We start from the raw sequence: 22,013 nt of genomic DNA on the forward strand, positions 1-22,013 counted from the left end.
CGCAGTCAACATGTGTTAAAAAGCAAAAGTATTCACAGTACAAAGGATCAAGCTCATGAAAGAAAGAAGACCCAACGGCCCCCAAAAAATTTCACAGGCTATTTGAAACAAAAATACAATTAATTTCCAGGCCATTCCACGGACGGAATAAAGTCTAATGTCACCCTCGGCCAGCAAACATGCTCGCTTGGCCAAGTGATCTGCATAAATATTAACTTCTCTATAGCTGTGCACATACCCAATAATCTCATAATAAGCACAGGCATTTCTCCATTTCTACATCGAGTCCCACGATGATTCTCCACTCTTTCAAAGCTTGACCATCGGCCAGCCATTCCACGCAATCAGGTTTCTCAAACAAACCTTATTTGTTATTCGGTTATTCCCTTCAGTTGACGTGTAAGTTTTGTAGTAGTGTCTATATAATAATCCAATATAATAATCCAAAGCGACCACCTAAGCAAGACCAAGACACAACAACCATGGAAACTCTTACTTCGCACTCCTAATTATAAGCTTCTTTATGTCTCCCCAAAACTGACTGCACCGATGCATAAATATGTCTGGAAGTTAGTCCTGCTTCCTCTAACTGATGTGTGGTTGATCCGTGATCGATATATCTGTCCGGAAGAACCATTGCTCTCAACTGTTTAGAAATTCAAAAACAGATTGATATTAGTATCAGAATTTTAACATACAAAACCACTGAAGTCGAGTAATTAATTATTTAAAAATGGAGAATATATAACCTTTAGATTTCCATACAGTAGACCATTTAAACTTAGAAAATGAGATACATGTGAGCTAAAGCCTCCAATAGAACCTTCTTCCACTGTAATTAGGATCTCATGCTCATTAGCTAATGATCTAATGAGCTCTGCATCCAATGGTTTGCAAAACCGGGTATCAGCTACGGTCACGTATACATCTTGGGATTTCAGCATATATGCGGCTTCAAGACATTGTTGAACAATAGAACCAAATCCTACAATGGCCACTTTGCAGCCTTCCAGTAGGATTCTTCCCCTCCCAATCTGTTCAAACATGTTGAAATTTATGTCATTTTTTTCTTTCTTTTTGTAAGTAGTTTAGGGAGGTAAGGCACTAATTAACCTCCAGTGGACTGCCCTTGTTATTAGGTAGAACAACCGCTCCAATTCCATCACCCTTGGGGAACCTGAAGCAGCTTGGCCTGTCATCAATCGCTGCTGCTGCGGCAACCATGTGCATCAGCTCAACTTCATCTGATGGAGCCATTACCACCATATTTGGCAAACAAGCCATGTATGCGATATCAAATGCGCCACAATGAGTAGGACCATCTGCCCCAACAAAACCTGCTCTTGTTATTGCAAAACGAACTGGTAGTTTCTGAAGATCGACGTCGTGTGCGACCTTCACAAAAATGCATTATGTTAGTCAGTATCGAATTTGAACATTTAAAAAGCTCGATATGAATAAATATATATGGTCTATCTCACTTGATCAAAGCCTCGTTGTAGGAATGACGAGTAAACCGCAAAGAATGGCTTCAGACCCTCTGTGGCTAGACCAGCTGCAAACGTCACAGCGTGTTGTTCCGCAATTCCAACATCAAAACAACGATCAGGGAATTTTTTCTGAAAGTAGTTAAGGCCAGTTGCACTACGCATAGCTGCATGAATGGCTACAATCTTGTTATCAACTTCTGCTTCTTTTATCAGTGATTCTACGAAGTATTGACTGTAACTAAGTGTAGATGACTTTCTCTTGAACTGTTTTCCTGTTCTTGTATCAAACTTTTCAACTCCTGAAAAAAGAAATTGCAACTTGTTAAAAATCTTCTCCAAAGTTAAAAATGGGCTTATATCAAACTTATTGCATTACCATACATTTTATCGGCAGCGGTTTCCGCCGGACGAAACCCCTTGCCTTTCTCGGTCACTACATGTATCAGTAAAGGCCCACGCATGGATTTTACATTTTCAAAGGTTGCAACTAAATCTTCAACATTATACCCATCAACGGGACCTATATAATACCGTGAAAACAAAGATCATTGTCAATCGGAGTGTTCACAAATAATGCGCGCAGACTCATGACAATATAGTAAATAGGCTGCGCCTGAGGGGATGAACCGGTTATGTTGAATCCTTGACTCAGAGTCCTAAAACTCTTCCTTGTCTCATCAACTACAATCATTTTTCTTAACTCGCATAATAAGATAAATAATGGATGAAGTATAAAACGTACGAACATGATGTACCATAAATATCGAATCGAATATGCAAAGTATAAATGCATGAATATAGATGAAACGATTAACTTATATGATTTAGCACTCAGATCTCTGTCTGCGGGTTTGGGTTTTTCATTATATGTACGATGGTTACAGAAATAGTCGAATGACTTTGAGATCAACATAGGCCTGCGTATCAGGAGGAGTTTCACTTACACTTTCTCTATCTCTCTCTGTCTCTCTCCTATTCTCCTCTCAATATTTTCGGATCCCCCTCTTCACTTGGGAGAGAGGGGTATTTATAGAGTGGTTACGTGGGGTCCACTTCTGAAGCCCGTTATAACCTTATCCTCTTGTGTCTTGTGCCGCTTACGCAGAAGTCTTCGTGTTCTCGGTTCTCTCTGCGTGTTCCATTTGAATATGCAGTGCTATCTGCGCTTCCTCCATAGGCTGACTGACACGTATGCTGTTTGAGGGTATTTAATGCGGGTAGGTGAGATGTCTGTCTGCGGTAGACAGCTGTCCTCTGCCCCTGTCTTGTCTGCGTCAGTTAGACTATCCCCAGCCGTAGATCTTAGATCTTTCTGGGGATAGGATAAAGTGACTCTTGGGTTATCCTCCAGTGCTTCGCAGTGTTCTAGTGTTTCTGTCTCCTCGATCCTCTACCGTTGGATCTGGTGGGTTGCGATGCTATCTTGCCAAGGCGCGTCTCTTGGTTGTCCACGTGTGATATCATATCTTGATGCTCTCAGCCGCATGTCCTCCACGAGTGTCTTTGTGGACACGTGGCGGAAGATGAAATGTGTACCTACAATTTGCCCCTTTTCCTCCTACTAGGCGGTTAGTCGAAGTGGGAAGAAAAAATGTGTTACTCTCTTCATCTTCTCTTTATTATTTTCCTAGATTTTAGGGCACGTTCCCCACTATTTGCAATAACTTCTTCTTGGGTAGTGGGGAAAAACGTGTTACTCTCTTCATCTTCTCTTTATTATTTTCCTAGATTTTAGAGCACGTTCCCCACTATTTGCAATAACTTCTTCTTGGGTAGTGGGGCGGTTTTATTTATCTTTGCATATATATATGAGAAGGAATGTGAAAATTCTCTAGTCATAATTTCATTCCTTCTCTTTCCTCAGAACTTTTATTTTTTGTTCTCTGCTTTTGTATCCTTGTTATTAATTGCTGCTGCTACTACTGTTGTTCCTCAAAAGCTTTCTGCTGCTGGTGTTGTTGTTCCTCAAAGCTTTCTACTGCTGCTGTTGTTGTTCCTCGAAGCTTTCTGATGCTGCTGTTGTTCGTCGAGGCTTTCTTCCTGATTTTTCATTCATAGGTAAGTGGTTTTACTGTGTTTGATTATCTTTTGATGAAAAATATATTCGTTTTCTGCTGTTGCTATATGTGTTTCTGATGAAGAACATATATATAGATGTGTGTATGATCGCCCCTGTTCGTTATTACAAACAGTAATGATTTCTTCCTTCGTGTATGCTTGCCCATATTTGTTATTTCCCATTTTTATTTAGGGTTTGTTCTTATTTTCCATCTGGTTCATGATTATGAAGAACTGAATGAAATTGGGTTTTTTGATTTTCGTATTGTCTCCGCGGAGATTAGAAACTTGTTTGTGTATTACGCAGACATGGCTGATCGTCCGCGGGTTTCTTATCAAACTCCACCGCCGAGTCCGCGTAGAGATCCTTATGTTTCTCCGCCTGGTGGAGGTTCGTCTAAGTCTTCCCAAGGTGATGCCCGGGTTCATAGGGTTTCGTCTTCTTCTGGTCAGAGGTACTCATCTTCTAAGAAGGGTGAGTCGTAGAAAGGGAATACGCAGAAACGGGACCGACCAAAAGAGGCTTCTGGTTCCCGGTATGCTATTTCTCGTCCCTTTGTTAATCCGCGTGATGATCCCAAGAAAACGCGGGATGTCCCGCCTCTTCGGTTAGTGGCGCCTCCTTCCTCGTCTCAGCAACATCCTCTACCTCCCCCTCCAGTGTCTCAACCCAAGGGGAGGTCTTCGTAAGAAGTGGTTTCGAAGACTGAGGCATCTAAGGTTCCTCCTAAGTTCGAAGGATTCTGCGCCTGATCTCGCGAAGGAGGAAGATATTTCTCAGGAAATACGCAGCGTCGCTGTTGGGGAGAAGAAAGTGACCTTCAAACATATTGATCTGGAGGTTTTTAAGGAAAATCATGGTCTTCAGCTATTCGATGTTCGTTTTTACGCTGCTGATGATGATATTACTTATGAGATGATATCGACGTATAAGTTTGATGAATTTCATCTGCTGACCACGGTGGGGGCCTTTGAAGTGGGTCTTATGTTGCCTTTGTACAAGTCTGGGGATTCCTTTTATTATGATGTGCTGGCTGGTCGAGAGGGCTCTTCGAAGAACACTCACTGTCGCTCTATTTACCAATTTCATGGGAATTATCTTCGTGCACTGAGGGTGTGTTATCTTCGGAGCAAAGAAGATACAATGATGACCCTTTATGTTCCCAAACCTGAAGAAAGGGAGTGGTATACGCCTGAGAATTTTAACAAGTCTTTTGGTGACTATGTTAACAGTAGGAATCGTAAGCCGTGGAGTGTGAGTCTTCGTAATATTGCCGCTCCGCGTGGTGAAATCCGTCTTCTGAGTGAAGTAAGTGGTGCTAAGGTGAAGTACGTCCTGGGTACAGAGAATTCTACTAACAAATTGGTTTTTCCTACTCGTGAGCGGATCAAGCGTGATCATGACTATGAGTGGCACGCGACTGTTATTGAGGTTGTTGGTCCCTGGGCTTGGGGGTGGGTTCCATGTCCGCGAGGATGGCGTCCTACCGCAGATAGCCAGATACGTGAGGCTCCTCCTGCTCGTTATGGGAATTTTCGTCCTTGGCATTTGAATTTTGAGGGCATGAATTTCCAATATGCCCTCGATGTTGTTGATGGAGATGACGAAGAGAGTTCCGATGTTGATCTTCAGACGAAGAATACTGCGGTTGTCAAGGTAAGATTTCCTTATGCCTTGTCCTTCTTTAGTTGAGGCAGTTTTAATTATTTTCAAAGTCAGGGATTTTTATTTCTATATGCCTTGTCTTTTTAGGCGACGAAGAAGAGGAGGATAAATCCCAAGCAGTCCACCACCGCAACAATCGAGGAGGCGGAGGTTCATGAAGAAGTTAACAGTCCTGTGACTGAGCTTGGAGGGATGAAGATATGTCTGATAGGGAGAGCGTACTGATACATCCCCTCCAGGTCATGATGATGAAGAATTTGTTGAAGGGAATACTACCGCTGGTGGCAGCGGTATTGGTGGTGAAATTAATCCCGCAGGTGGCCATGATGCTGGTGCCGAAGCTAATCCCGCGGGTTGCAGTGATGCTGGTGATGATAACATTGCCTTGGTGATCAGGGTGTTGGTGGTGAAATTCCCGCTGCGTCCAGGAGTTTTCCTTTGGCGGATTTACTCTGCGGGGATAGTTTTGATAAACGCTGCCCTGGGCCTGGCTTCTGAGTTCAACCTGCTTTCCCCAAACGATGATTGGGATGTGCTTGGTAACTCTAGCAAGGCGGATGGAAAGGGAAGGGAGTCGTGAATGCTAGTGATATTCCAGAGGGGAGCGGTGCTAGAGATCTTCCAGATTTGGATGCGGGAGTAGCCTCGAACTCTTCGGGTGCTACACGGTGTGGCCTCGGTTGGGTCTTCTGGAGATGATTTTCCTCAGTCATTGATCCTTGAGGGTGATGATGCCATCTTAGCTTGGTTCAAAAAGAAGAATTTGATGTTCGTACCCAATCCAGCTCCTGTGGTGGAGGGTGAGAAGAAATCTGATGCCTATACCCGTAAGATGATGCAATTGTCTCCCGAGGACCAGGTCGAAGCGTGGGATAAGAATCTTCGGGCCTTGGAGGCTGCTCTAGTGATCGACGCTCCCTCGACTGTTGCTGATATGATGGCCTTGGCTGATGGGTATCAGTATGGATTTCCCCAACAGCGGATGTTAGAAGTGAGTTCTCTTATCATTTCGCCTTGTATCAATTTTGCAATTTTAGAGTCTGGGTGTTCTAATTTCTGATTCGCAGATGATGAGGAGTGAGCATTGCAACCACATGTTGTACCAGTTTTTTAAGGCCAAATCCCTCAAGTTGGAGCTAAGCTTCGTCTTCGGGAAGAGGAGCTTACCGCGGCTGAGACTGTTATCTCTGATAGGGATAGGGAGATAGGTGAGTTGAAGAGTCTCCTCAAGGCTAAGGAGCAACAAGGCAAGGAGGAGGAGAAGCTTCGCTTGGAACTTGCTATGGCTCGTAGTGAGTTGGAAGAGGCTAAGAAGAATTCTTCGGATGTTACAGGTTCGATTATCTGTTTTCTCTTCCTTGCTTTGTCCTTTACTGTAATTAGTGTTCTGTCTGAGTCTCCCTCCCCCACCCTTCTTTCAGTGGGTGGAGTTCCTGAGTTAGTATGGCTTCGGAATGAGAGCGGCAACGTCAGAAATCTCGCATCGCAGAGTTGGTAGAGAAGATAAAGAGCGAGGCTGATAAGTGGAATGCTCGTGCCGATGAACATAATGCTCTGGCAGAGGAGTGGCGGGGCAGACGAGTCCAAATGGTTGATATGCAGAACAAATATAACAATGATCGTCGTTTGTTTAATGGAACGTTGTTGTGGACGCGTGATAATCTTCGTGAATCCCGAGAACAGTCTCATCTTTAGAAGCTAAATCAATCTCTTGGAAGAAGAATTGCGTCAAGCTCGTTCTTCTCAGTCTTCTGATGTTAGAGATTACATTCAGCGTCTTGCTAGGGAGAGAGATGACGCTAGGGCTGAGGCTGGCGCTCTTAGCAAAGCTTTAGCTGCGTCTAGGGCATGTGGTACGCCAAGCTGAGTCTGAGAGAATCTTGAAGTAAATATGTATCGGCTCAACAAGGGTCTGGAGGAATTAAACAACGAGTCAACCATCTTCGTCATTTGGATTCAATGAAACAGGTAGAATTAGATGCGAGTCAGTACGCTCTTTCAACCCTTCAAGCGGATTATAAGAAGTTGTCAGATGAGTATGACTTTCTTGATGAAGCCCGTGATGCTGTTGTTAACGAATATGAAATAGCTTCGGCGAGAGTCGAAGGTATATGCTTATATTATCGAGTGTGATTCTGTAATTTCCTGGACCTAACCATCTGCATTTTTCTTTTCCTTGCAGAGCTCCAGGGACAGCTTCGCACTGCAAATGAAGAGCTTGCGAAGGCTCAATCTAAATTAGCATCAGGAAAGCCAGATTAATCATCACAAAGGTTTAGCTACAGCAAGGGACGAGGCTTCCCAAGCCGCTTCGAAGGAAGTGAGTCGCCTTTCCTCGTTGTTGTCAAGGCTGAGATGATGAATACTGTTATTACGTACAAGGCTCGATGTCAACTAGTGGAAGAGACTAACAAGATTCTGGACAGCATCGAGTATGATCTTAAGACCGAGCATGGCCTTATCAAGGCTATCCGCGCCGTGAGAAACCCCCCCTCTCCTTCTGGTTCTTCAGGGCCTTCCTCGGGTGGGAGCGTACCTTCATCGCAGAAGGGGAAGATGCTAAACCTGCTGGTGGGGTTGAACTATCCAAGTAGATTATTGTAGAAAGTTGATCTTTGTTGATTATAAGGCTTCGTGAGATTCCTTTTGTATTTTCTTGTTCCCCGCGTATCATTGCCAAGCCTGTAATCAACTTTTAATGAATTGATCATTGTTTTAATTTTTATCTGTGTTGTCCGATTTCCTTTTAAGTATTGTTATGGTTAATTTGGAATATAACTGAATGTAATCAAGGATAGCGAAGTGTTTGAGTGCGAACCCGAAGATATGTGTATCTTCGTGAACGTCTTGAGACCTGTCACCCCCTGGCTAATCCTGGGCCAGAGGATTCCCAGACGGTGGGGGTCGGGGCAGCGTTCTAGGATATGAGTTGTTTGGAATGTACATTCATTCCGTCAACCCGCTGCCATAAGATTGGTTGGGTATCTCTTTCTGCTGGATGCCTTCCCCATGGTCCTACACTTATAGACGCTGATAGGGGAGTCCCGAGAGATTGTAGGTGACTACTTTCCCCAAGTAAAATAAAACAACAATTAACACAAGTATTTACGTGGTTCGACAGCAGAGTGTCTACGTCCACGGGAAAGTGTCTATTCAGTTTGTTGAGTTACATTTAGAAGAATTCCATTGATGGAACCTCTGAGGTAGTAAATAGCAAAAATAGGAGAATGAAGTATTGACGCGGAGGTCATTTCTCTATATTACAGGTGTAGGGTTCTCGTGAGGTGTTGTATTTACACGCGTCGTCTTGTTACTATGTTGCTCCATGTATTTTACTATTTTTTGCCAAAGTTTGCTTGATTGATAGGTTGAGGTTTGCTATCCTCTCTCAGAGATAGAAACATGTCGATCGCAAGCGTCGTTTTCTTCTTCTGGTGCTCTTCACGCAGATGCAGGTCTGCGTTGCTTTCTACGGGTAGTATGGCTTGAGATATTTTGCATTCCATGGGTGTCTGAGGATCTCCCCTTTTAGGTTGCGTAGATAATAAGATCCATTTCCTGCAACATCATGTATGACGAAGGGTCCCCCCCATGTTGGTGCTAATTTTCCCCACTTCTTTTCTCGTTGGTATTGGGGAATGGTCCTCAGCACATACTGCCCTTCTACGAAATTTCTAAGCTTAACCCTCTTATTGTACTCCCTTGCTAGTTTCCTTTGATAGTTTTCCATTTTTTGTAGTGCTGCCTCCCTCCTCTCTTCTAGATCATCCAACTTTCCAACATCATGTCCGCTGTGAGGTTCTTCTCCCATGCTTCAGTCTTCGTAGTTGGCATGATTATTTCTGTTGGGATAATAGCTTCGGCTCCATAGGTGAGTAAGAATGGGGATTCTCCCGTGGCTGATCTTCGAGTTGTCCTATAAGCCCACAAAACGTTGTGTAGTTGCTCGCACCAACGCTTCTTGTATTCGTCTAACTGCTTTTTGAGGATGAGTGCGAGGGTTTTGTTTGTGGCTTCTGCCTGACCATTGCTTTGAGGGTAAATTGGTGTTGACTTGTTCTTTCGAATTTTGAAAGTATCGAAGAGTAAGTCGATGTTTTTTCCCTGGAATTGCTTGCCATTGTCAGATACAATCTCAGCTGGTATGCCAAACCTGCAAATGATGTTTTGAAAGATGAATGTGAAGACATCTGCGTCTCGGATCCTTGCCAGGGCTTTAGCCTCTACCCATTTGCTGAAATAGTCCGTGGCCACTATCAAAATTTTCTCTTCCCTGATCCTTCGATTAGGGGACCCACGATGTCTATGCCCCATTTTGAGAATGGCCAAGGGCTGTCTACTGGGTTCAACATTGTTGCGGGTGCGTGGATTTTTTTGGCGAAACGCTGGCATTCTTCGCATCTTCGTGACATTCTTGCAGCGTCTCGTATCATTGTTGGCCAGTAATATCCTTGAGTTTTCGCCTTATCTGCTAGGGATCTCATTCCGCTGTGATTGCCTGCGTCGCCGCGGTGTATGTCTTTCAAAATCAAATGGCCTTCGGATCTGGATAGGCAGTAATAACGGTCCGAGAAAAGATTTTTTGTACAAAATTCTTTTCTCAGATCATATCTTCTTCCTTTGACTGTATTTTTCTGGCTTGCTTTAGATCCGAGGGTAGTATTCCTTCTTTTAGGAAAAGATGAATCTCAGATCTCCAATCTTCTTCTTTGCTGAAGTCTTCATCTTGGTCTGCCTTAGTCATGATGTTCTTCTTGGAAATCATCCGCGATGAATTCTCCCACGTCATCATCTGCAATATCTTCTTCTGCGTTGTTCCCTTGCTGTGCAGCGCAGAATTCTTGAATATCAATTGAAGGCTCGTAAATCCTGGTTACTTTGATTGCTTTGACGTCCTCGTTTCTGAGCATCGATGATATGTAGGCCAGGGCGTCCGCGTGCCTGAGTCCTTCCTTGCCAGGTGTCGGAATTTGATGTTTGGAATTTGTGATGCCAGTGTTTGCACCAATTCCATGTATGCTGACAATGTTCTGTCATAAACATTATATTGCAACCCTATTTGTCGGATGACCAGCTGCGAATCGCTTGTCAGACGCACGTCAGTTATGCCCATTTCTATTATCAACTGAAGGGCATGCACCACTGCTTCATATTCAACTATGTTGTTGGTATGCCCCTTGAATTCTAACCTGAAAGCATGTATGATCCTGTCTCCTGTTGGAGTGGTGATTACGATGCCTATCCCCGCCCCTTCTTTATTTTTCGATCCATCCACGAGGACTTCCCATTGCCTAGGATTTTTTGGTTCCAAGATGTCTATAGGGTCTTTACCTTCGTCGATTTATGGTAGTCATGCTTCCTTCCGCCCTTCGATGATGACTTCTTCGTAGCTATCCAACGGTAAGTCTGCTAGGAAATCTGCTAATGCTTGTGACTTCTGAGAGTGCTGTAGCTCATGGATGATATTGAATTGATCTAGGTAAGTATTCCATTTTGCAATTCTGCCTACTTTCCCTGCGTTTTTAAGGACTGATTCTAGCGGAGCTTTACATGGGACGAGGACGTAGTCAGTCAAAAATTAAGTTCTGAGTTTCAGGGTTGCCCATACTAATGCCAAGATGAGCTGCTCGATCTTCGTGTAGTTCCTCTCTGCTGTGTTCAAAGTCTTGCTGATGTAATAGATGGGTTGCTCTATCTTCGTGTTGGTTTTAACCAATACTGCGCCGACTACATCTTCTGTTGCTGCTATGTATAGTGCCAACACTTCATCGGGGTCTGGTTTTTGTAGTATAGGGATCTCAGCTAGGTATTATTTGATATTTTGAAAGGCTTCTTCGCACTCTGCCCTCCACTCGAATTTGCTTCCTTTTTTGAGAATGTTAAAAAAGTGCTTACATCTATCCGAGGACCTGGATATGAACCTCCCCAGCGCAGCCAGTGAACCATTGAGTTTCTGAACCTCTTTTAAGTTCTTTGGGGATGGAATTCTTACGATGGCTTCAATTTTAGCGGGATCGACCTCAATGCCCCTCTTCGTCACCAAATATCCGAGGAACTTTCCGGAAGTTACACCAAAAGTGCACTTCTCTGGGTTTACCTTCATGTTGTGCTCTCTCATTGCTTGGAAAATATCTTTTAGGTCTTGGTGATGATCTTTGTTCATCTTGCTTTTGACGAGCATATCATCCACATATACTTCCAGTGTACTTCCAATCCACGGTTTGAAAATTGCATCCACCATTCTTTGGTAGGTTGCCCCTGCGTTTCGAAGTCCAAAGGGCATTCTTACGTTGTAATAGAGGCCGTGCAGTGTATAGAATGTTGTATGTTGCTGATCTTCTTCTGCTAGGAATAATTGGTTGTATCCAGAGTATCCATCCATGAATGACATTTCGTCGTATCCTTCGACTGCCTCGACAAGTTAGTCAATGCTTGGCAGTGGATAGCTATCTTTTGGGCAAGCCTTATTAAGGTTGGTGAAGTCGATGCATATCCTTACTCCGCCATTTTTCTTCGGTACGATGACCATGTTAGAGATCCATGTTGGGTATTTAACTTCTTTGATGAATCCTGCGTCCAGTAGTTTGCGGAGTTCCACTTCAACTGCTCGATGGTATTCTGGAGCTACTTTGCGCACCTTCTTCCTAAAAGGGGGGGTACCTGGTTTTATTCGAAGTTCGTGATGAACTAAATTTGGGTCAATTCCCGGCATGTCGCCCAATTTCCAAGCAAAGACGTCCGCGTATTCCTTTAGAAGTTTGATTAGCGCGGTTTCTCTTTCTTCATCCATCAAGGTGCCTATTTTGATCATCTTCGGGTTTTCCTCAGTCCCTATATTGACTTCTTTAGATGCTTCGACGGGTGTAAACGTGGGTTTTGGTTCCCCCAAGAGAGGAACATTATTTAATTGTTATTTGGTAGGCTCTACATCTTCTTTTGTCGCGGAGGTGCTTGCTTCTGCGCTGCCCGTGGTGCTTACGTTCAGAAGGCTTTTTCCGGAGATTTCTTCCAGATACGCATCTATGATTATCTTCTTATTTTTGGCTCTTCGGGACTGGTGCTTCTCTTCCTGCTCATTATTGATCTGATTCTGTAAGGTCTGACATTCCCACGCAATTACTTGGTCTCCTTTAATTTCCATAACTCCCAGAGTGTTGGGAATCTGAGATATTGATGGTAGGTTGCAGCTACTCCCTTGAGCTTGTGAACCCATCTTCTTCCGATGATGGCATTATAGGGTGAAGGTGCGTCTACGACGCTGAATCGAGTGTCCACTTTCATGGGCCCCGCGTCCACTTGCAAGACAATGTCCCCTAGGGGCTTTGTAGCTGCGCCGTTGAATCCGTAGATGGTGTAGTAAGATGATAGCAGTTGCTCGTCGTTGAGTTCCATACGCTTGAACGTGTCATAGAACAAGACGTTGACCGAGCTTCCTCCGTCGATGAGAATTTTCTTGACATTGCACCCTGCTATTGGGAGTGTGAGGACTAGAGGATCATTATGGTCTTCCATGTCTTCTTCCACATCGTCCGCATCGAAGGTCATGGGTGGGTCCATCCATTGTTCGTGCTCGTTTACCTCTTTCCCATCGATCTTATAAAGCTCACAATAATCTTCGAATTATTCTCTCAATCTCTTCCCAATCTGGGCGGTTAGGGATGGTCCTTGAACCTCTGAACATGAAATCGTGTTGAGGGTGCGGTTGCCTTCCGGTAATTGAACCTGCTTTCCTCTCTTGGTTCTATCTTCGTTATCAGTCTTCTGTATATATTGCTTCAGGTCTCTTGCGTCGATTATTTTTTAAATCATTATCTTGAGATTTTTGCATTTTTCTGTTTGATGACCGTTGAAATAGTGGTATTCACAGTATTCCTTGGATTTTTCTGATCTAGGAGGCTGCTTTCCCTTGGACCATGGCCAATCGAGGTTCTCTCTCCCCTTGATCTCTCTCAGGATGCACGAATAACTAGTATTCAGCTTGGTATAGACTTTATCTTCAAATTTTCGATCATCTTTTCGTCTATCATCCCTTCGTTCTTTCCTTTCCTCGTTGGGACGCTCTTCTGTGATTCCTCTTTTGGACCCGCTGGCTTGATCCACGGAATTTTTGCGTGTGGGACGTTGAGTATGAGCTCTGGGATTTTCACGCTGAAGTTCTTCTAACCTTGCATACTTTTCTATGATTATCCGGAGATCTCTTTCGGTGGTTGGGATGGTTCCGTGGATCTCGACAAACAAAGGACTCATCCTGTCCATCCCCCATTTGTAGCAGTTGATACTAACCACGGGATCTATGTTGCCAATAGCTTGGCAAATCTTATGCCATCTATCAGTATATTCTCTGATGGTCTCTTTGTATTTCATCTCCAGCGAGGATAGCTTGTCCATGCCGGTATTGACAACCTTGTTGTACATGTATGTTGCTAGAAATTTTTCTGTGAGTTGTTCGTAGGAGTCGATGGAGTTTGATGTCAAGTTGTCAAACCATGACAACGCGAACCCTTTTAAACTTGATGGGAAGTATCTGCATAGTATGGAGTCTTCGTTATCCCATCGGGCCATCATTCGATTATAATATCGAAGATGAGCCGCAGGATCAATTGACCCGTCGTAGCAATCGAAGGCGGGAACCGAACACTTCTGCGGTATGGAAGCCCTGGCCAAGTGTTGCGTCAGCGGGGTAGTGTTTGCTTCCTTCATCACTTGTTTTAGTCTTCCGCCTCCCTGCCTAGTCTTTAGCTCCTTGATTTCTGTCAGTATCTCAGCATGCAAATTTTCCATTGCGACCTGATGCTCTTCATGAATGGTAGATTTCGCTCGTAGGAGGGTGGTACCGTCATAGTAGTCTGAGTTCTCAGGATTATAATCAGGATCTGATCTTTGGATGCTCCTTGCTCCTCTTCGATTCAATGGAAGTGGGTTGTTTGCGACCACCATTCTTCTGTCTTGATTAGGTTCTAGGGCCTTGGAGTTAGCTTCGTCGTGTTGGTTTTCTACCTCTGCGCTATGAATGATTCTTTCCTTGAGCGTTTGGTTCTCTTGTGCTAATATCTCCACAGCATCTGCGTATGCCTTCTGGTTCTTCCTTAATTCTGTCATCTCGGCCATCATCTGAGCGGAATGATTTGACCCTTGATTTGGTGTTCCTGCCCGCAATTGTTCACCAGCGTCTATGGTTTGTTCCTCATCCACGATCTGTATCACTGGTTCTGGTGGGTCTAACCGTGTACATTGGGACCCCGACGGTTGTTGTGAGGGTTGACCTGCTATTAGAAGCGGTTGTTTGGATGGAAAGGGTATGTTCTGTTCATTGGTTAAGGGCATCCCATAGAGGGGTTGTTGTATTCCTTACTCTGCTACGACTTCCTGATGTTCCTGTAGTCGAGCATTGGTTACTCTGGGAGCTCCAACTTTGGATCCGCCAGCTCTTGAAGCTCCAGCTTTGGCTGCCACGGCATTTAATGCGTTTGCTGCGATGATGTTGGCATTGATGGGGGCCTGCATTATCCTGTACCTTATACGCTGCCTTTAGATTTTCACCTCTCTGCTTACTCCTGGTTACAATTGGGGTTGTCTTTAGCGTCTCTTTTGACGAAGATTTTGCCTTCCCGACATCTTTTCTTTTCTCCATCTTTTAATGTTTTCCTGAAAGAGAGAGAAAAAATCACGAAGACAATGGGCCCCACGTGATATCTATTAGCGTTTTGAGTTCTCAAAGGTGTAAAATCTTGAAAATACATAAGGCGCCCATCTATTTAGATGACCGCAGATCTGTTCGAAGTTTTGATTTTCAAAGACGTGAAAACTTAGAAAATGCATGGAAAATCAGATCTACTTAGATAAACGTGGATCTGTTCATAGTTTTGATTATCAAAGACGTGAAAACTTAGAAAATGCATGGAAAATCAGATCTACTTAGATAAACGTGGATCTGTTCATAGTTTTGATTATCAAAGACGTGACATCTTGAAAATGTATGAAAACGCAGATCTACTTGGATAAGCGTAGATCTGTTCGAAGTTTTGACCTTCATAGATGTGAAAACTTAGAAAATGCATGGAAAATCAGATCTACTTAGGTAAACGTAGATATGTTCATAATTTTGGTTTTTGAAATTATGCACGGAAAAAACCATAGTGTTTCATGCATCGTTATTTTCAGAGAACAAAGCCCGAAACAAGTCACAGGAGAAGATAAATATTTTACCCGGATGAAGATCCCTGTTTCTAGCGCCGGATTGTGAACACAAAGATCATTGTCATCGGAGTGTTCACAAATAATGCGCGCAGACTCATGACAATATAGTAAATAGGCTGCGGCTGAGGGGGATAAATCGGTTATGTTGAATCCTTGACTCAGATTCCTAAAACTCTTCCTCGTCTCATCAACTACAATCATTTTTCTTTACTCGCATAATAAGATAAATAATGGATGAAGTATAAAACGTACGAACATGATGTACCATAAATATCGAATCGAATATGCAAAGTGTAAATGCATGAATATAAATGAAATGATTAACTTATATGATTCAGCACTCAGATCTCTGTCTGTGGGTTTGAGTTTTTCATTATATGTACGATGGTTACAGAAATAGTTGAATGACTTTGAGATCAACATAGGTCTGCGTAGCAGTTGGAGTTTCACTTACACTTTCTCTATCTCTCTATGTCTCTCTCTCTCTCCTATTCTCCTCTCAATATTCTCGGATCCCCCTCTTCACTTGGGAGAGAGGGGTATTTATAGGGTGGTTACGTGGGGTCCACTTCTGAAGCCCGTTACAACCTTATCCTCTTGTGTCTTGTGCCGCTTATGCAGAAGTCTTCGTGTTCTCGGTTCTCTCTGCGTGTTCCGTTTGAATATGCAGTGCTATCTGCGCTTCCTCCACAGGCTGACTGACACGTATGCTGTTTGAGGCTATTTAATGCAGGTAGTTGAGATGTCTGTCCGCGGTAGACAGTTGTCCTCTGCCCCTGTCTTGTCTGCGTCAATTAGACTATCCCCAGCCGTAGATCTTAGATCTTTCTGGGGATAGGATAAAGTGACTCTTGGGTTATCCTCCAGTGCTTCGCAGTGTTCTAGTGTTTCTGTCTCCTCGATCCTCTACCGTTGGATCCGGTGGGTGACGACGATATATTGACAAGACGCGTCTCTTGGCTGTCCACGTGTGATTTCATATCTTGATGCTCTCAGCCGCATGTCCTCCACATGTGTCTTTGTGGACACGTGGCGGAAGATGAAATGTGTACCTACAAATACAACCCAAGCTCCTCAAATAGTGAAAACTTGGAAGCACTTGACGTTCCTCTTGCATATTTATCGACCTTGCATGCTAGAGCGCTACTGAGCGCTCCGACCTGTTTAACGGGACCATCAAGGGTGGCCGTTGGTAAAGAAACTTGATTATTGTCATTTAACATGACAATAAGATTCGCATCAAGGTAGCCGGCGTTGTTCAACGCTTCATAGGGTTGCCCGGCAGTCAAACCTCCATCTCCAATCACTGAAATGACATGGTTGCTTTTCCCCAAGATATCTCTAGCAACCGCCATTCCTACGTACGTTTAAAGAAATGAAAATTTTAAACTTGTCGTAAAACCACCGTGAATCCGTTCATTGTAAAATATTAGAGAATGATAATTGATACGAGAAGATAGACATACCAAGACCAGCTGAGATGCTGGTAGAGCTATGTCCGACCCCAAAGGCATCATGAATGCTCTCATCCCTATTAGGGAACGGCGCAAACCTGATGCTTGCCTAATCGTATGCATCCTAGACCTTCGCCCGGTCAAAATCTTATGTGGATATGTCTGCAAAAAACATAGTTAAATTCCTATAGCTCTTTCTACACACATATACTCAAATATATATATTTTTTAAATGAACTGAAGAAAAAAGATATAAATATTTTTTATTCCTTGATTTTTCCAAGTATTATAACACCAATTAACCTGATGTCCAACGTCCCAAATGATCTTGTCTTCGGGGGTGTTGAACACATGATGTAGTGCCACTGTTAGCTCCACAACACCTAGACTTGAACTGAGATGTCCGCCAGTTTGGGATACACTGTGGATTATATCTGTTCTAAGCTCATCTGATAACTGTTCAAGATCCTAATATAACCAAAAGAAAAATCTGAGATTCTTGAACAACTCCAGATATATATTTAAAATCGAAGAAAAAGGGTTATGAATAGAAACCTGCGTCGCAAGATTTTTCATGTCCATTGGGTAGTTTATTCTGTCAAGTAATGGGGTGCATGGTTTTGCCCCATTTGATTCAACAGTCCAATTTTTTCCCCTTTCCTTTTCTATCGTTAATTTTGCTGCATGATTACCACCACCATTTGGGTTGATAGAAGCTTTTACATTCAACTTTGAGAATACCAAAGACAAATGTCACAAAACAAAAGAAATAAAAACTCACATTGGAAAATAGATTCTTGACATGATTCAGGAGAAGCGCAGCAAACAATCGTATTTCTGTTACTCACCAATTTTTTCCTAGTGGGAGCGGGATTTGGAAATGGAGACAATACGAATGAGTTGGTGTTGCAGAGAAACCCAGACATTTTGATCAGTTGTAGATGCAGAGAAGAAAATAATGTTTAAAAGATTGGAGAAGGAAGAAAGATTTGAAGGCAGGCCACTTATAGGCTTCCATGGCATGATTTTAATTCGGAAAATGGGTCATTTGTCCAAATATTTTTAAAATACGGTTCAAATGAACAAGTAATAATTAGTTTGGGTGAAATGGACACAAAAAAAAATGGCAAGGATGAAACTGGATTCATCCTGACATAAACTTAAAAAATAGCAAGGATGAAACTGGATGCATTCTGTGTAAATCAAAAATAAAAAAGAATATTTGAAAATGGACATGATGAAACTGATTACATCCAGGCTATTTTTATACTTTTGTCCATTTAAACAGTATCAAAATCTAACTGTTTTTTTCACTCAGGAATTGTTGATTTTGATCTTATTAACCAATTTTGTGATTTTAATTACCTAAGGCCTTAACTATGAGACACATTAATTACATGTACTACTACAATCTTCCAATGAACGAAGCTACCACAGTCCATCACTCGCTCTCCTTTCTTGGTAAGAATATTACTACAATCTTTTCTCTCACACGAAAGATCCATCTTTCTTTTCTTCTTCTATACAAGATAGTAACCCATGATCGTTCACATCGGGTTGGTATTGTTATATTTCCTTGTTTATTACTTGGGACTTGCATACTTCAGCGAAAGTAGTTTTATGGACAAACTACGAATGGATATAAATTTGGACCAAGAGAAAATAGTTCCATATACTACGTAACGAATTGACATTGACATATATATGTTGGTAAGAGCTCCTTCGTTTAGTTTGCACCATGTAGCTAATTTTTTTTCTTCTTTGTTACTAGTATTTTTTTTCTTTATTACAAAGGTCCGGTAGGGGTAGCGACTTTACTTTCAGAAATGTGGCTCTCGAAGAGTAAACCAACGGAATTCATGGAGATGGGGATGGAAATATCACTTGTAGAACTTCGTTTTCGGAGCTGTTTATCAATCGCATTTTTTTTTTTGATGGAAAGATATATTAAACAAAATAGTACGATAAATTTACAATATTATTTTTATTAAAAACATTAGTAAGGATGCTCGCATTTTGGACTATTTGGTGGAGATTCGTTGTCTTATGCTGAAGGCGTCTGATTCTCGCTTTTTTGCAATTGGGTCAGCCGCGACATTGTGATTTCTGCATATATTGATGTAGGTTTTACAAGTGGTAAGCAGAGGTTTGATTCTCGGACTCTTTTGAAGATTTGGTTTAAGATTAATTAAAGAAAATACTAACACAAACTAATTATTTTTGATTTTTTTTATCAAGGAGAGAAGATTTTAGGGTTTTGGATTCCACTATTTCCAATATTTGTAAACTCAATAATAATTTCTTTGACAAAATACTCCTATTTTACGCAAAACAGTTTTGAACCCAACCTCATGCTTTGGAAGATATAAGACTACAAGTTCTTTTTTTTTAATGACTCTCATATAAAGAAGAGAAAATTTTTAATAATTTAAAAGACACAATATTGGAGTATTTTTGTCAAAGAAAATAATTACTAAAAATTACGCATCAAAAATAGCTTCTTCCAAAACCCTAGAAAAGAGATTTAGCTACTCATGGATCGAAAATTGAAGAAAGTTTCATTAATCATTGTATTAAAAATAATAAAAGATGCTTACAATGAATCTGCAGTCACTAAAAGCGTTTTCCACCAAGCTGTTACAATATCTCTGTTGTGAAAGACCTACTGCAACTAAAACAATGTACGATATTTTTGTGCTGCTGTTGAATATAAGACTGTCACTGCGACTATTTTGAACGGTTTATGTTCTTCGTGTTCTTGATTGAGCAGCAGCAGGAAGAATTTTTCTCACCTCTTTTTTCTTGATTCTAAGCCTATATTTCTCCTCCAAAGTATCTGTATCCGTACTGTGTTATATACGCAACAGGCGAATAAAATCACGAGAAAATCTTCTCTATTCTTCCAAGCAAAGTCACCGAATATTTTCTTCATAGGTTTCTCCCTATTTTTGATAACTTTCACATATACGAAGATTTTATTTCTCTTTTCAGGTCCAAACACGTCATTATTCCTTTAGATAAGGTAACAAACTGATTTGTTGTCCAAAATCACTTGAAAATCTCCTTTTCTCATAAACCTGATATATGTTCGCCCCTGCTTTACTTAAAGTACGTGGAAACTTAATTTTCTTCGAATCCAAGACTCTTACCAAGCCTGTTTTAATGAAACCGGCCTAAACCAACATTAATCCGTCGTTGATTCCTACCCGAAACTCCTCCAATTCTCTAACAAACCCGAAAAAAAACCATCTCCTCTGCTTTGCATCAATCAAGTTATCCAGCCCAAGTGGGTCGAACAAATCACCCATATCCACCCTGTTTACTCTCAACAAGCCCATTGCAAACATACCCATCGATTGAATCTCATCAATTCTCGGCCAAAATTTGAACCCTAAATCTTGTTCGTGAAGAAAACTTTCCCGCCAAAATCCTTGAGCTCTGATTCATCTTTTGTCGATTATCTAGCCAATTCTGTTCAAAACAGAGACCATTACCATCCCTGTTTAGTCCTTAGGAATAAACCCATTTAGTTTCAGAACTTTAGTCTCATCACAACCCATTCAAATCACGAACCCTAATTTTGCAGCCATTAAAACCTGATTTCCCGCCAAAATTCAAAATTCAAATCGAGAAGCTGACCTTCGCCTTATCCAACAACGGTGTCCCTTTAGCAATTTCTGGGTGTGCGAATAGCAATTTGTTGGGTACAAAGATGACTTTTGGGCTGTAAATAGTGAAAACTCCTGGGTGCCTTTTATCAACTCCTCTGGACCACTTCTGGGGGTGCCCTTAATACTTTTCTGGGTGCTTTTAGTAGTTTCTCGAGCAACAGCCATCTCTTACCTCTCATATTCACTTCTTTTCTTCAATTTTTATACATCAGTAAGGTTGCCATGCTTTTCAGACAAAACTTGCATCACTAAAGCCAACATGCCTTTCAGATAGAGATGAAGGAAGAAAAGTAAATAATGAGAAATAAGTCTCCTCCAACAGCAGTTGCACTGAAATGATACTTTAGCCCTTTTAAGCAAAGTTTTTTCTTTTTTTGCTCCTAAGTACTTAAAACTCAAAATTAAACATAAAATACATAATTTACAAGAAAACTTAGCCAAGAAAGCATAAACAATAGATAAATATCAAGGTGTTTTATACACCTATGAAATTCCCCCACACTTAGACTTTGCTAGTCCTCGAGCAAATCAAACTAAACTAATTTTAAAACATACAACTCCATCTCGTTGAGGATACAGTCACACTTAGCACGTATAACAATCCTTTAAACCCCTAGGTGACTCTAGTGGCCGAGTTATAGTCTCGGGAAGGTTTACCAGAGGTGTACCTACAAAACCTTTTAATCCAAACCCTAGCTATCTGTGAAGAACTCATGAACGACACTAAAGAGTCTCCTTGGTTGGCATACTCTCATTGGCTACAAAAGGAAGTACCTGGATGCGAATCAAATTCATATATATAAGTGACAGAGCTCTAAATAGATAGTCACACTATGGACATCAATAATCGGAATCACACAAATTAATAGATTAAGAAGATGGATTATAGAGATAGATAGTTCAAAACAAGTTATATCTTGCTAAATAATCTTTTGACGTCTACAAGGTGTGTCTAAATAGGTTGATACGAAAAGATTGTGGTATAGTGATACCCTCATCATTTTAGAGAACCATAATGTGCTAACTGAAATCAGTGAAGATGAATTTAGAAAAGAACGACTAGATAAAGATAAAAAAAAAGAAATAGGCTTCTAGGGATACTTGTGATGACTCTTCTGGTCAATCATAGTTTGAGACACTTAGTGATAGTATGGGAATTGAATATGAAAAGGAAACAATTTTAGAGAAATTGAAGTCATTGAAAGAATCCCCCTACCTTAAAGCCTATGGAAAATGAGCATCATAAGGAAAAACTCTTGCAAATCACCAACTTATTAGGTGCTTCTCGAGGAAGGATGAACGTCGAAACAAGAACCATTTATGATGACTCTATGCAGAAGTTCAAACCTTCGAAATTGGATAAGGAAGGGGCTAAATAGTTCAGGGAGTGTCAAACAACGAGAATCTAGGACGTGGGTAAAGATTTTCAACATTACCAAGAAAAATCACTAGTTCGTAGTAGGTTTTCTGTTCTTTA

At 41.7% G+C, this 22,013-nt stretch overlaps 1 pseudogene; it reads right to left on the reverse strand.

The window, feature by feature from the left end:
* Positions 1 to 505: 505 nt before the first annotated feature.
* On the reverse strand, positions 506 to 17,791 carry LOC113280681 (annotated as a pseudogene).
* Between the last annotated feature and the right edge of the window lie 4,222 nt (positions 17,792 to 22,013).

Source organism: Papaver somniferum, chromosome 5 (genome assembly GCF_003573695.1).
Source record: "Papaver somniferum cultivar HN1 chromosome 5, ASM357369v1, whole genome shotgun sequence".
Taxonomy (NCBI): domain Eukaryota; kingdom Viridiplantae; phylum Streptophyta; class Magnoliopsida; order Ranunculales; family Papaveraceae; genus Papaver; species Papaver somniferum.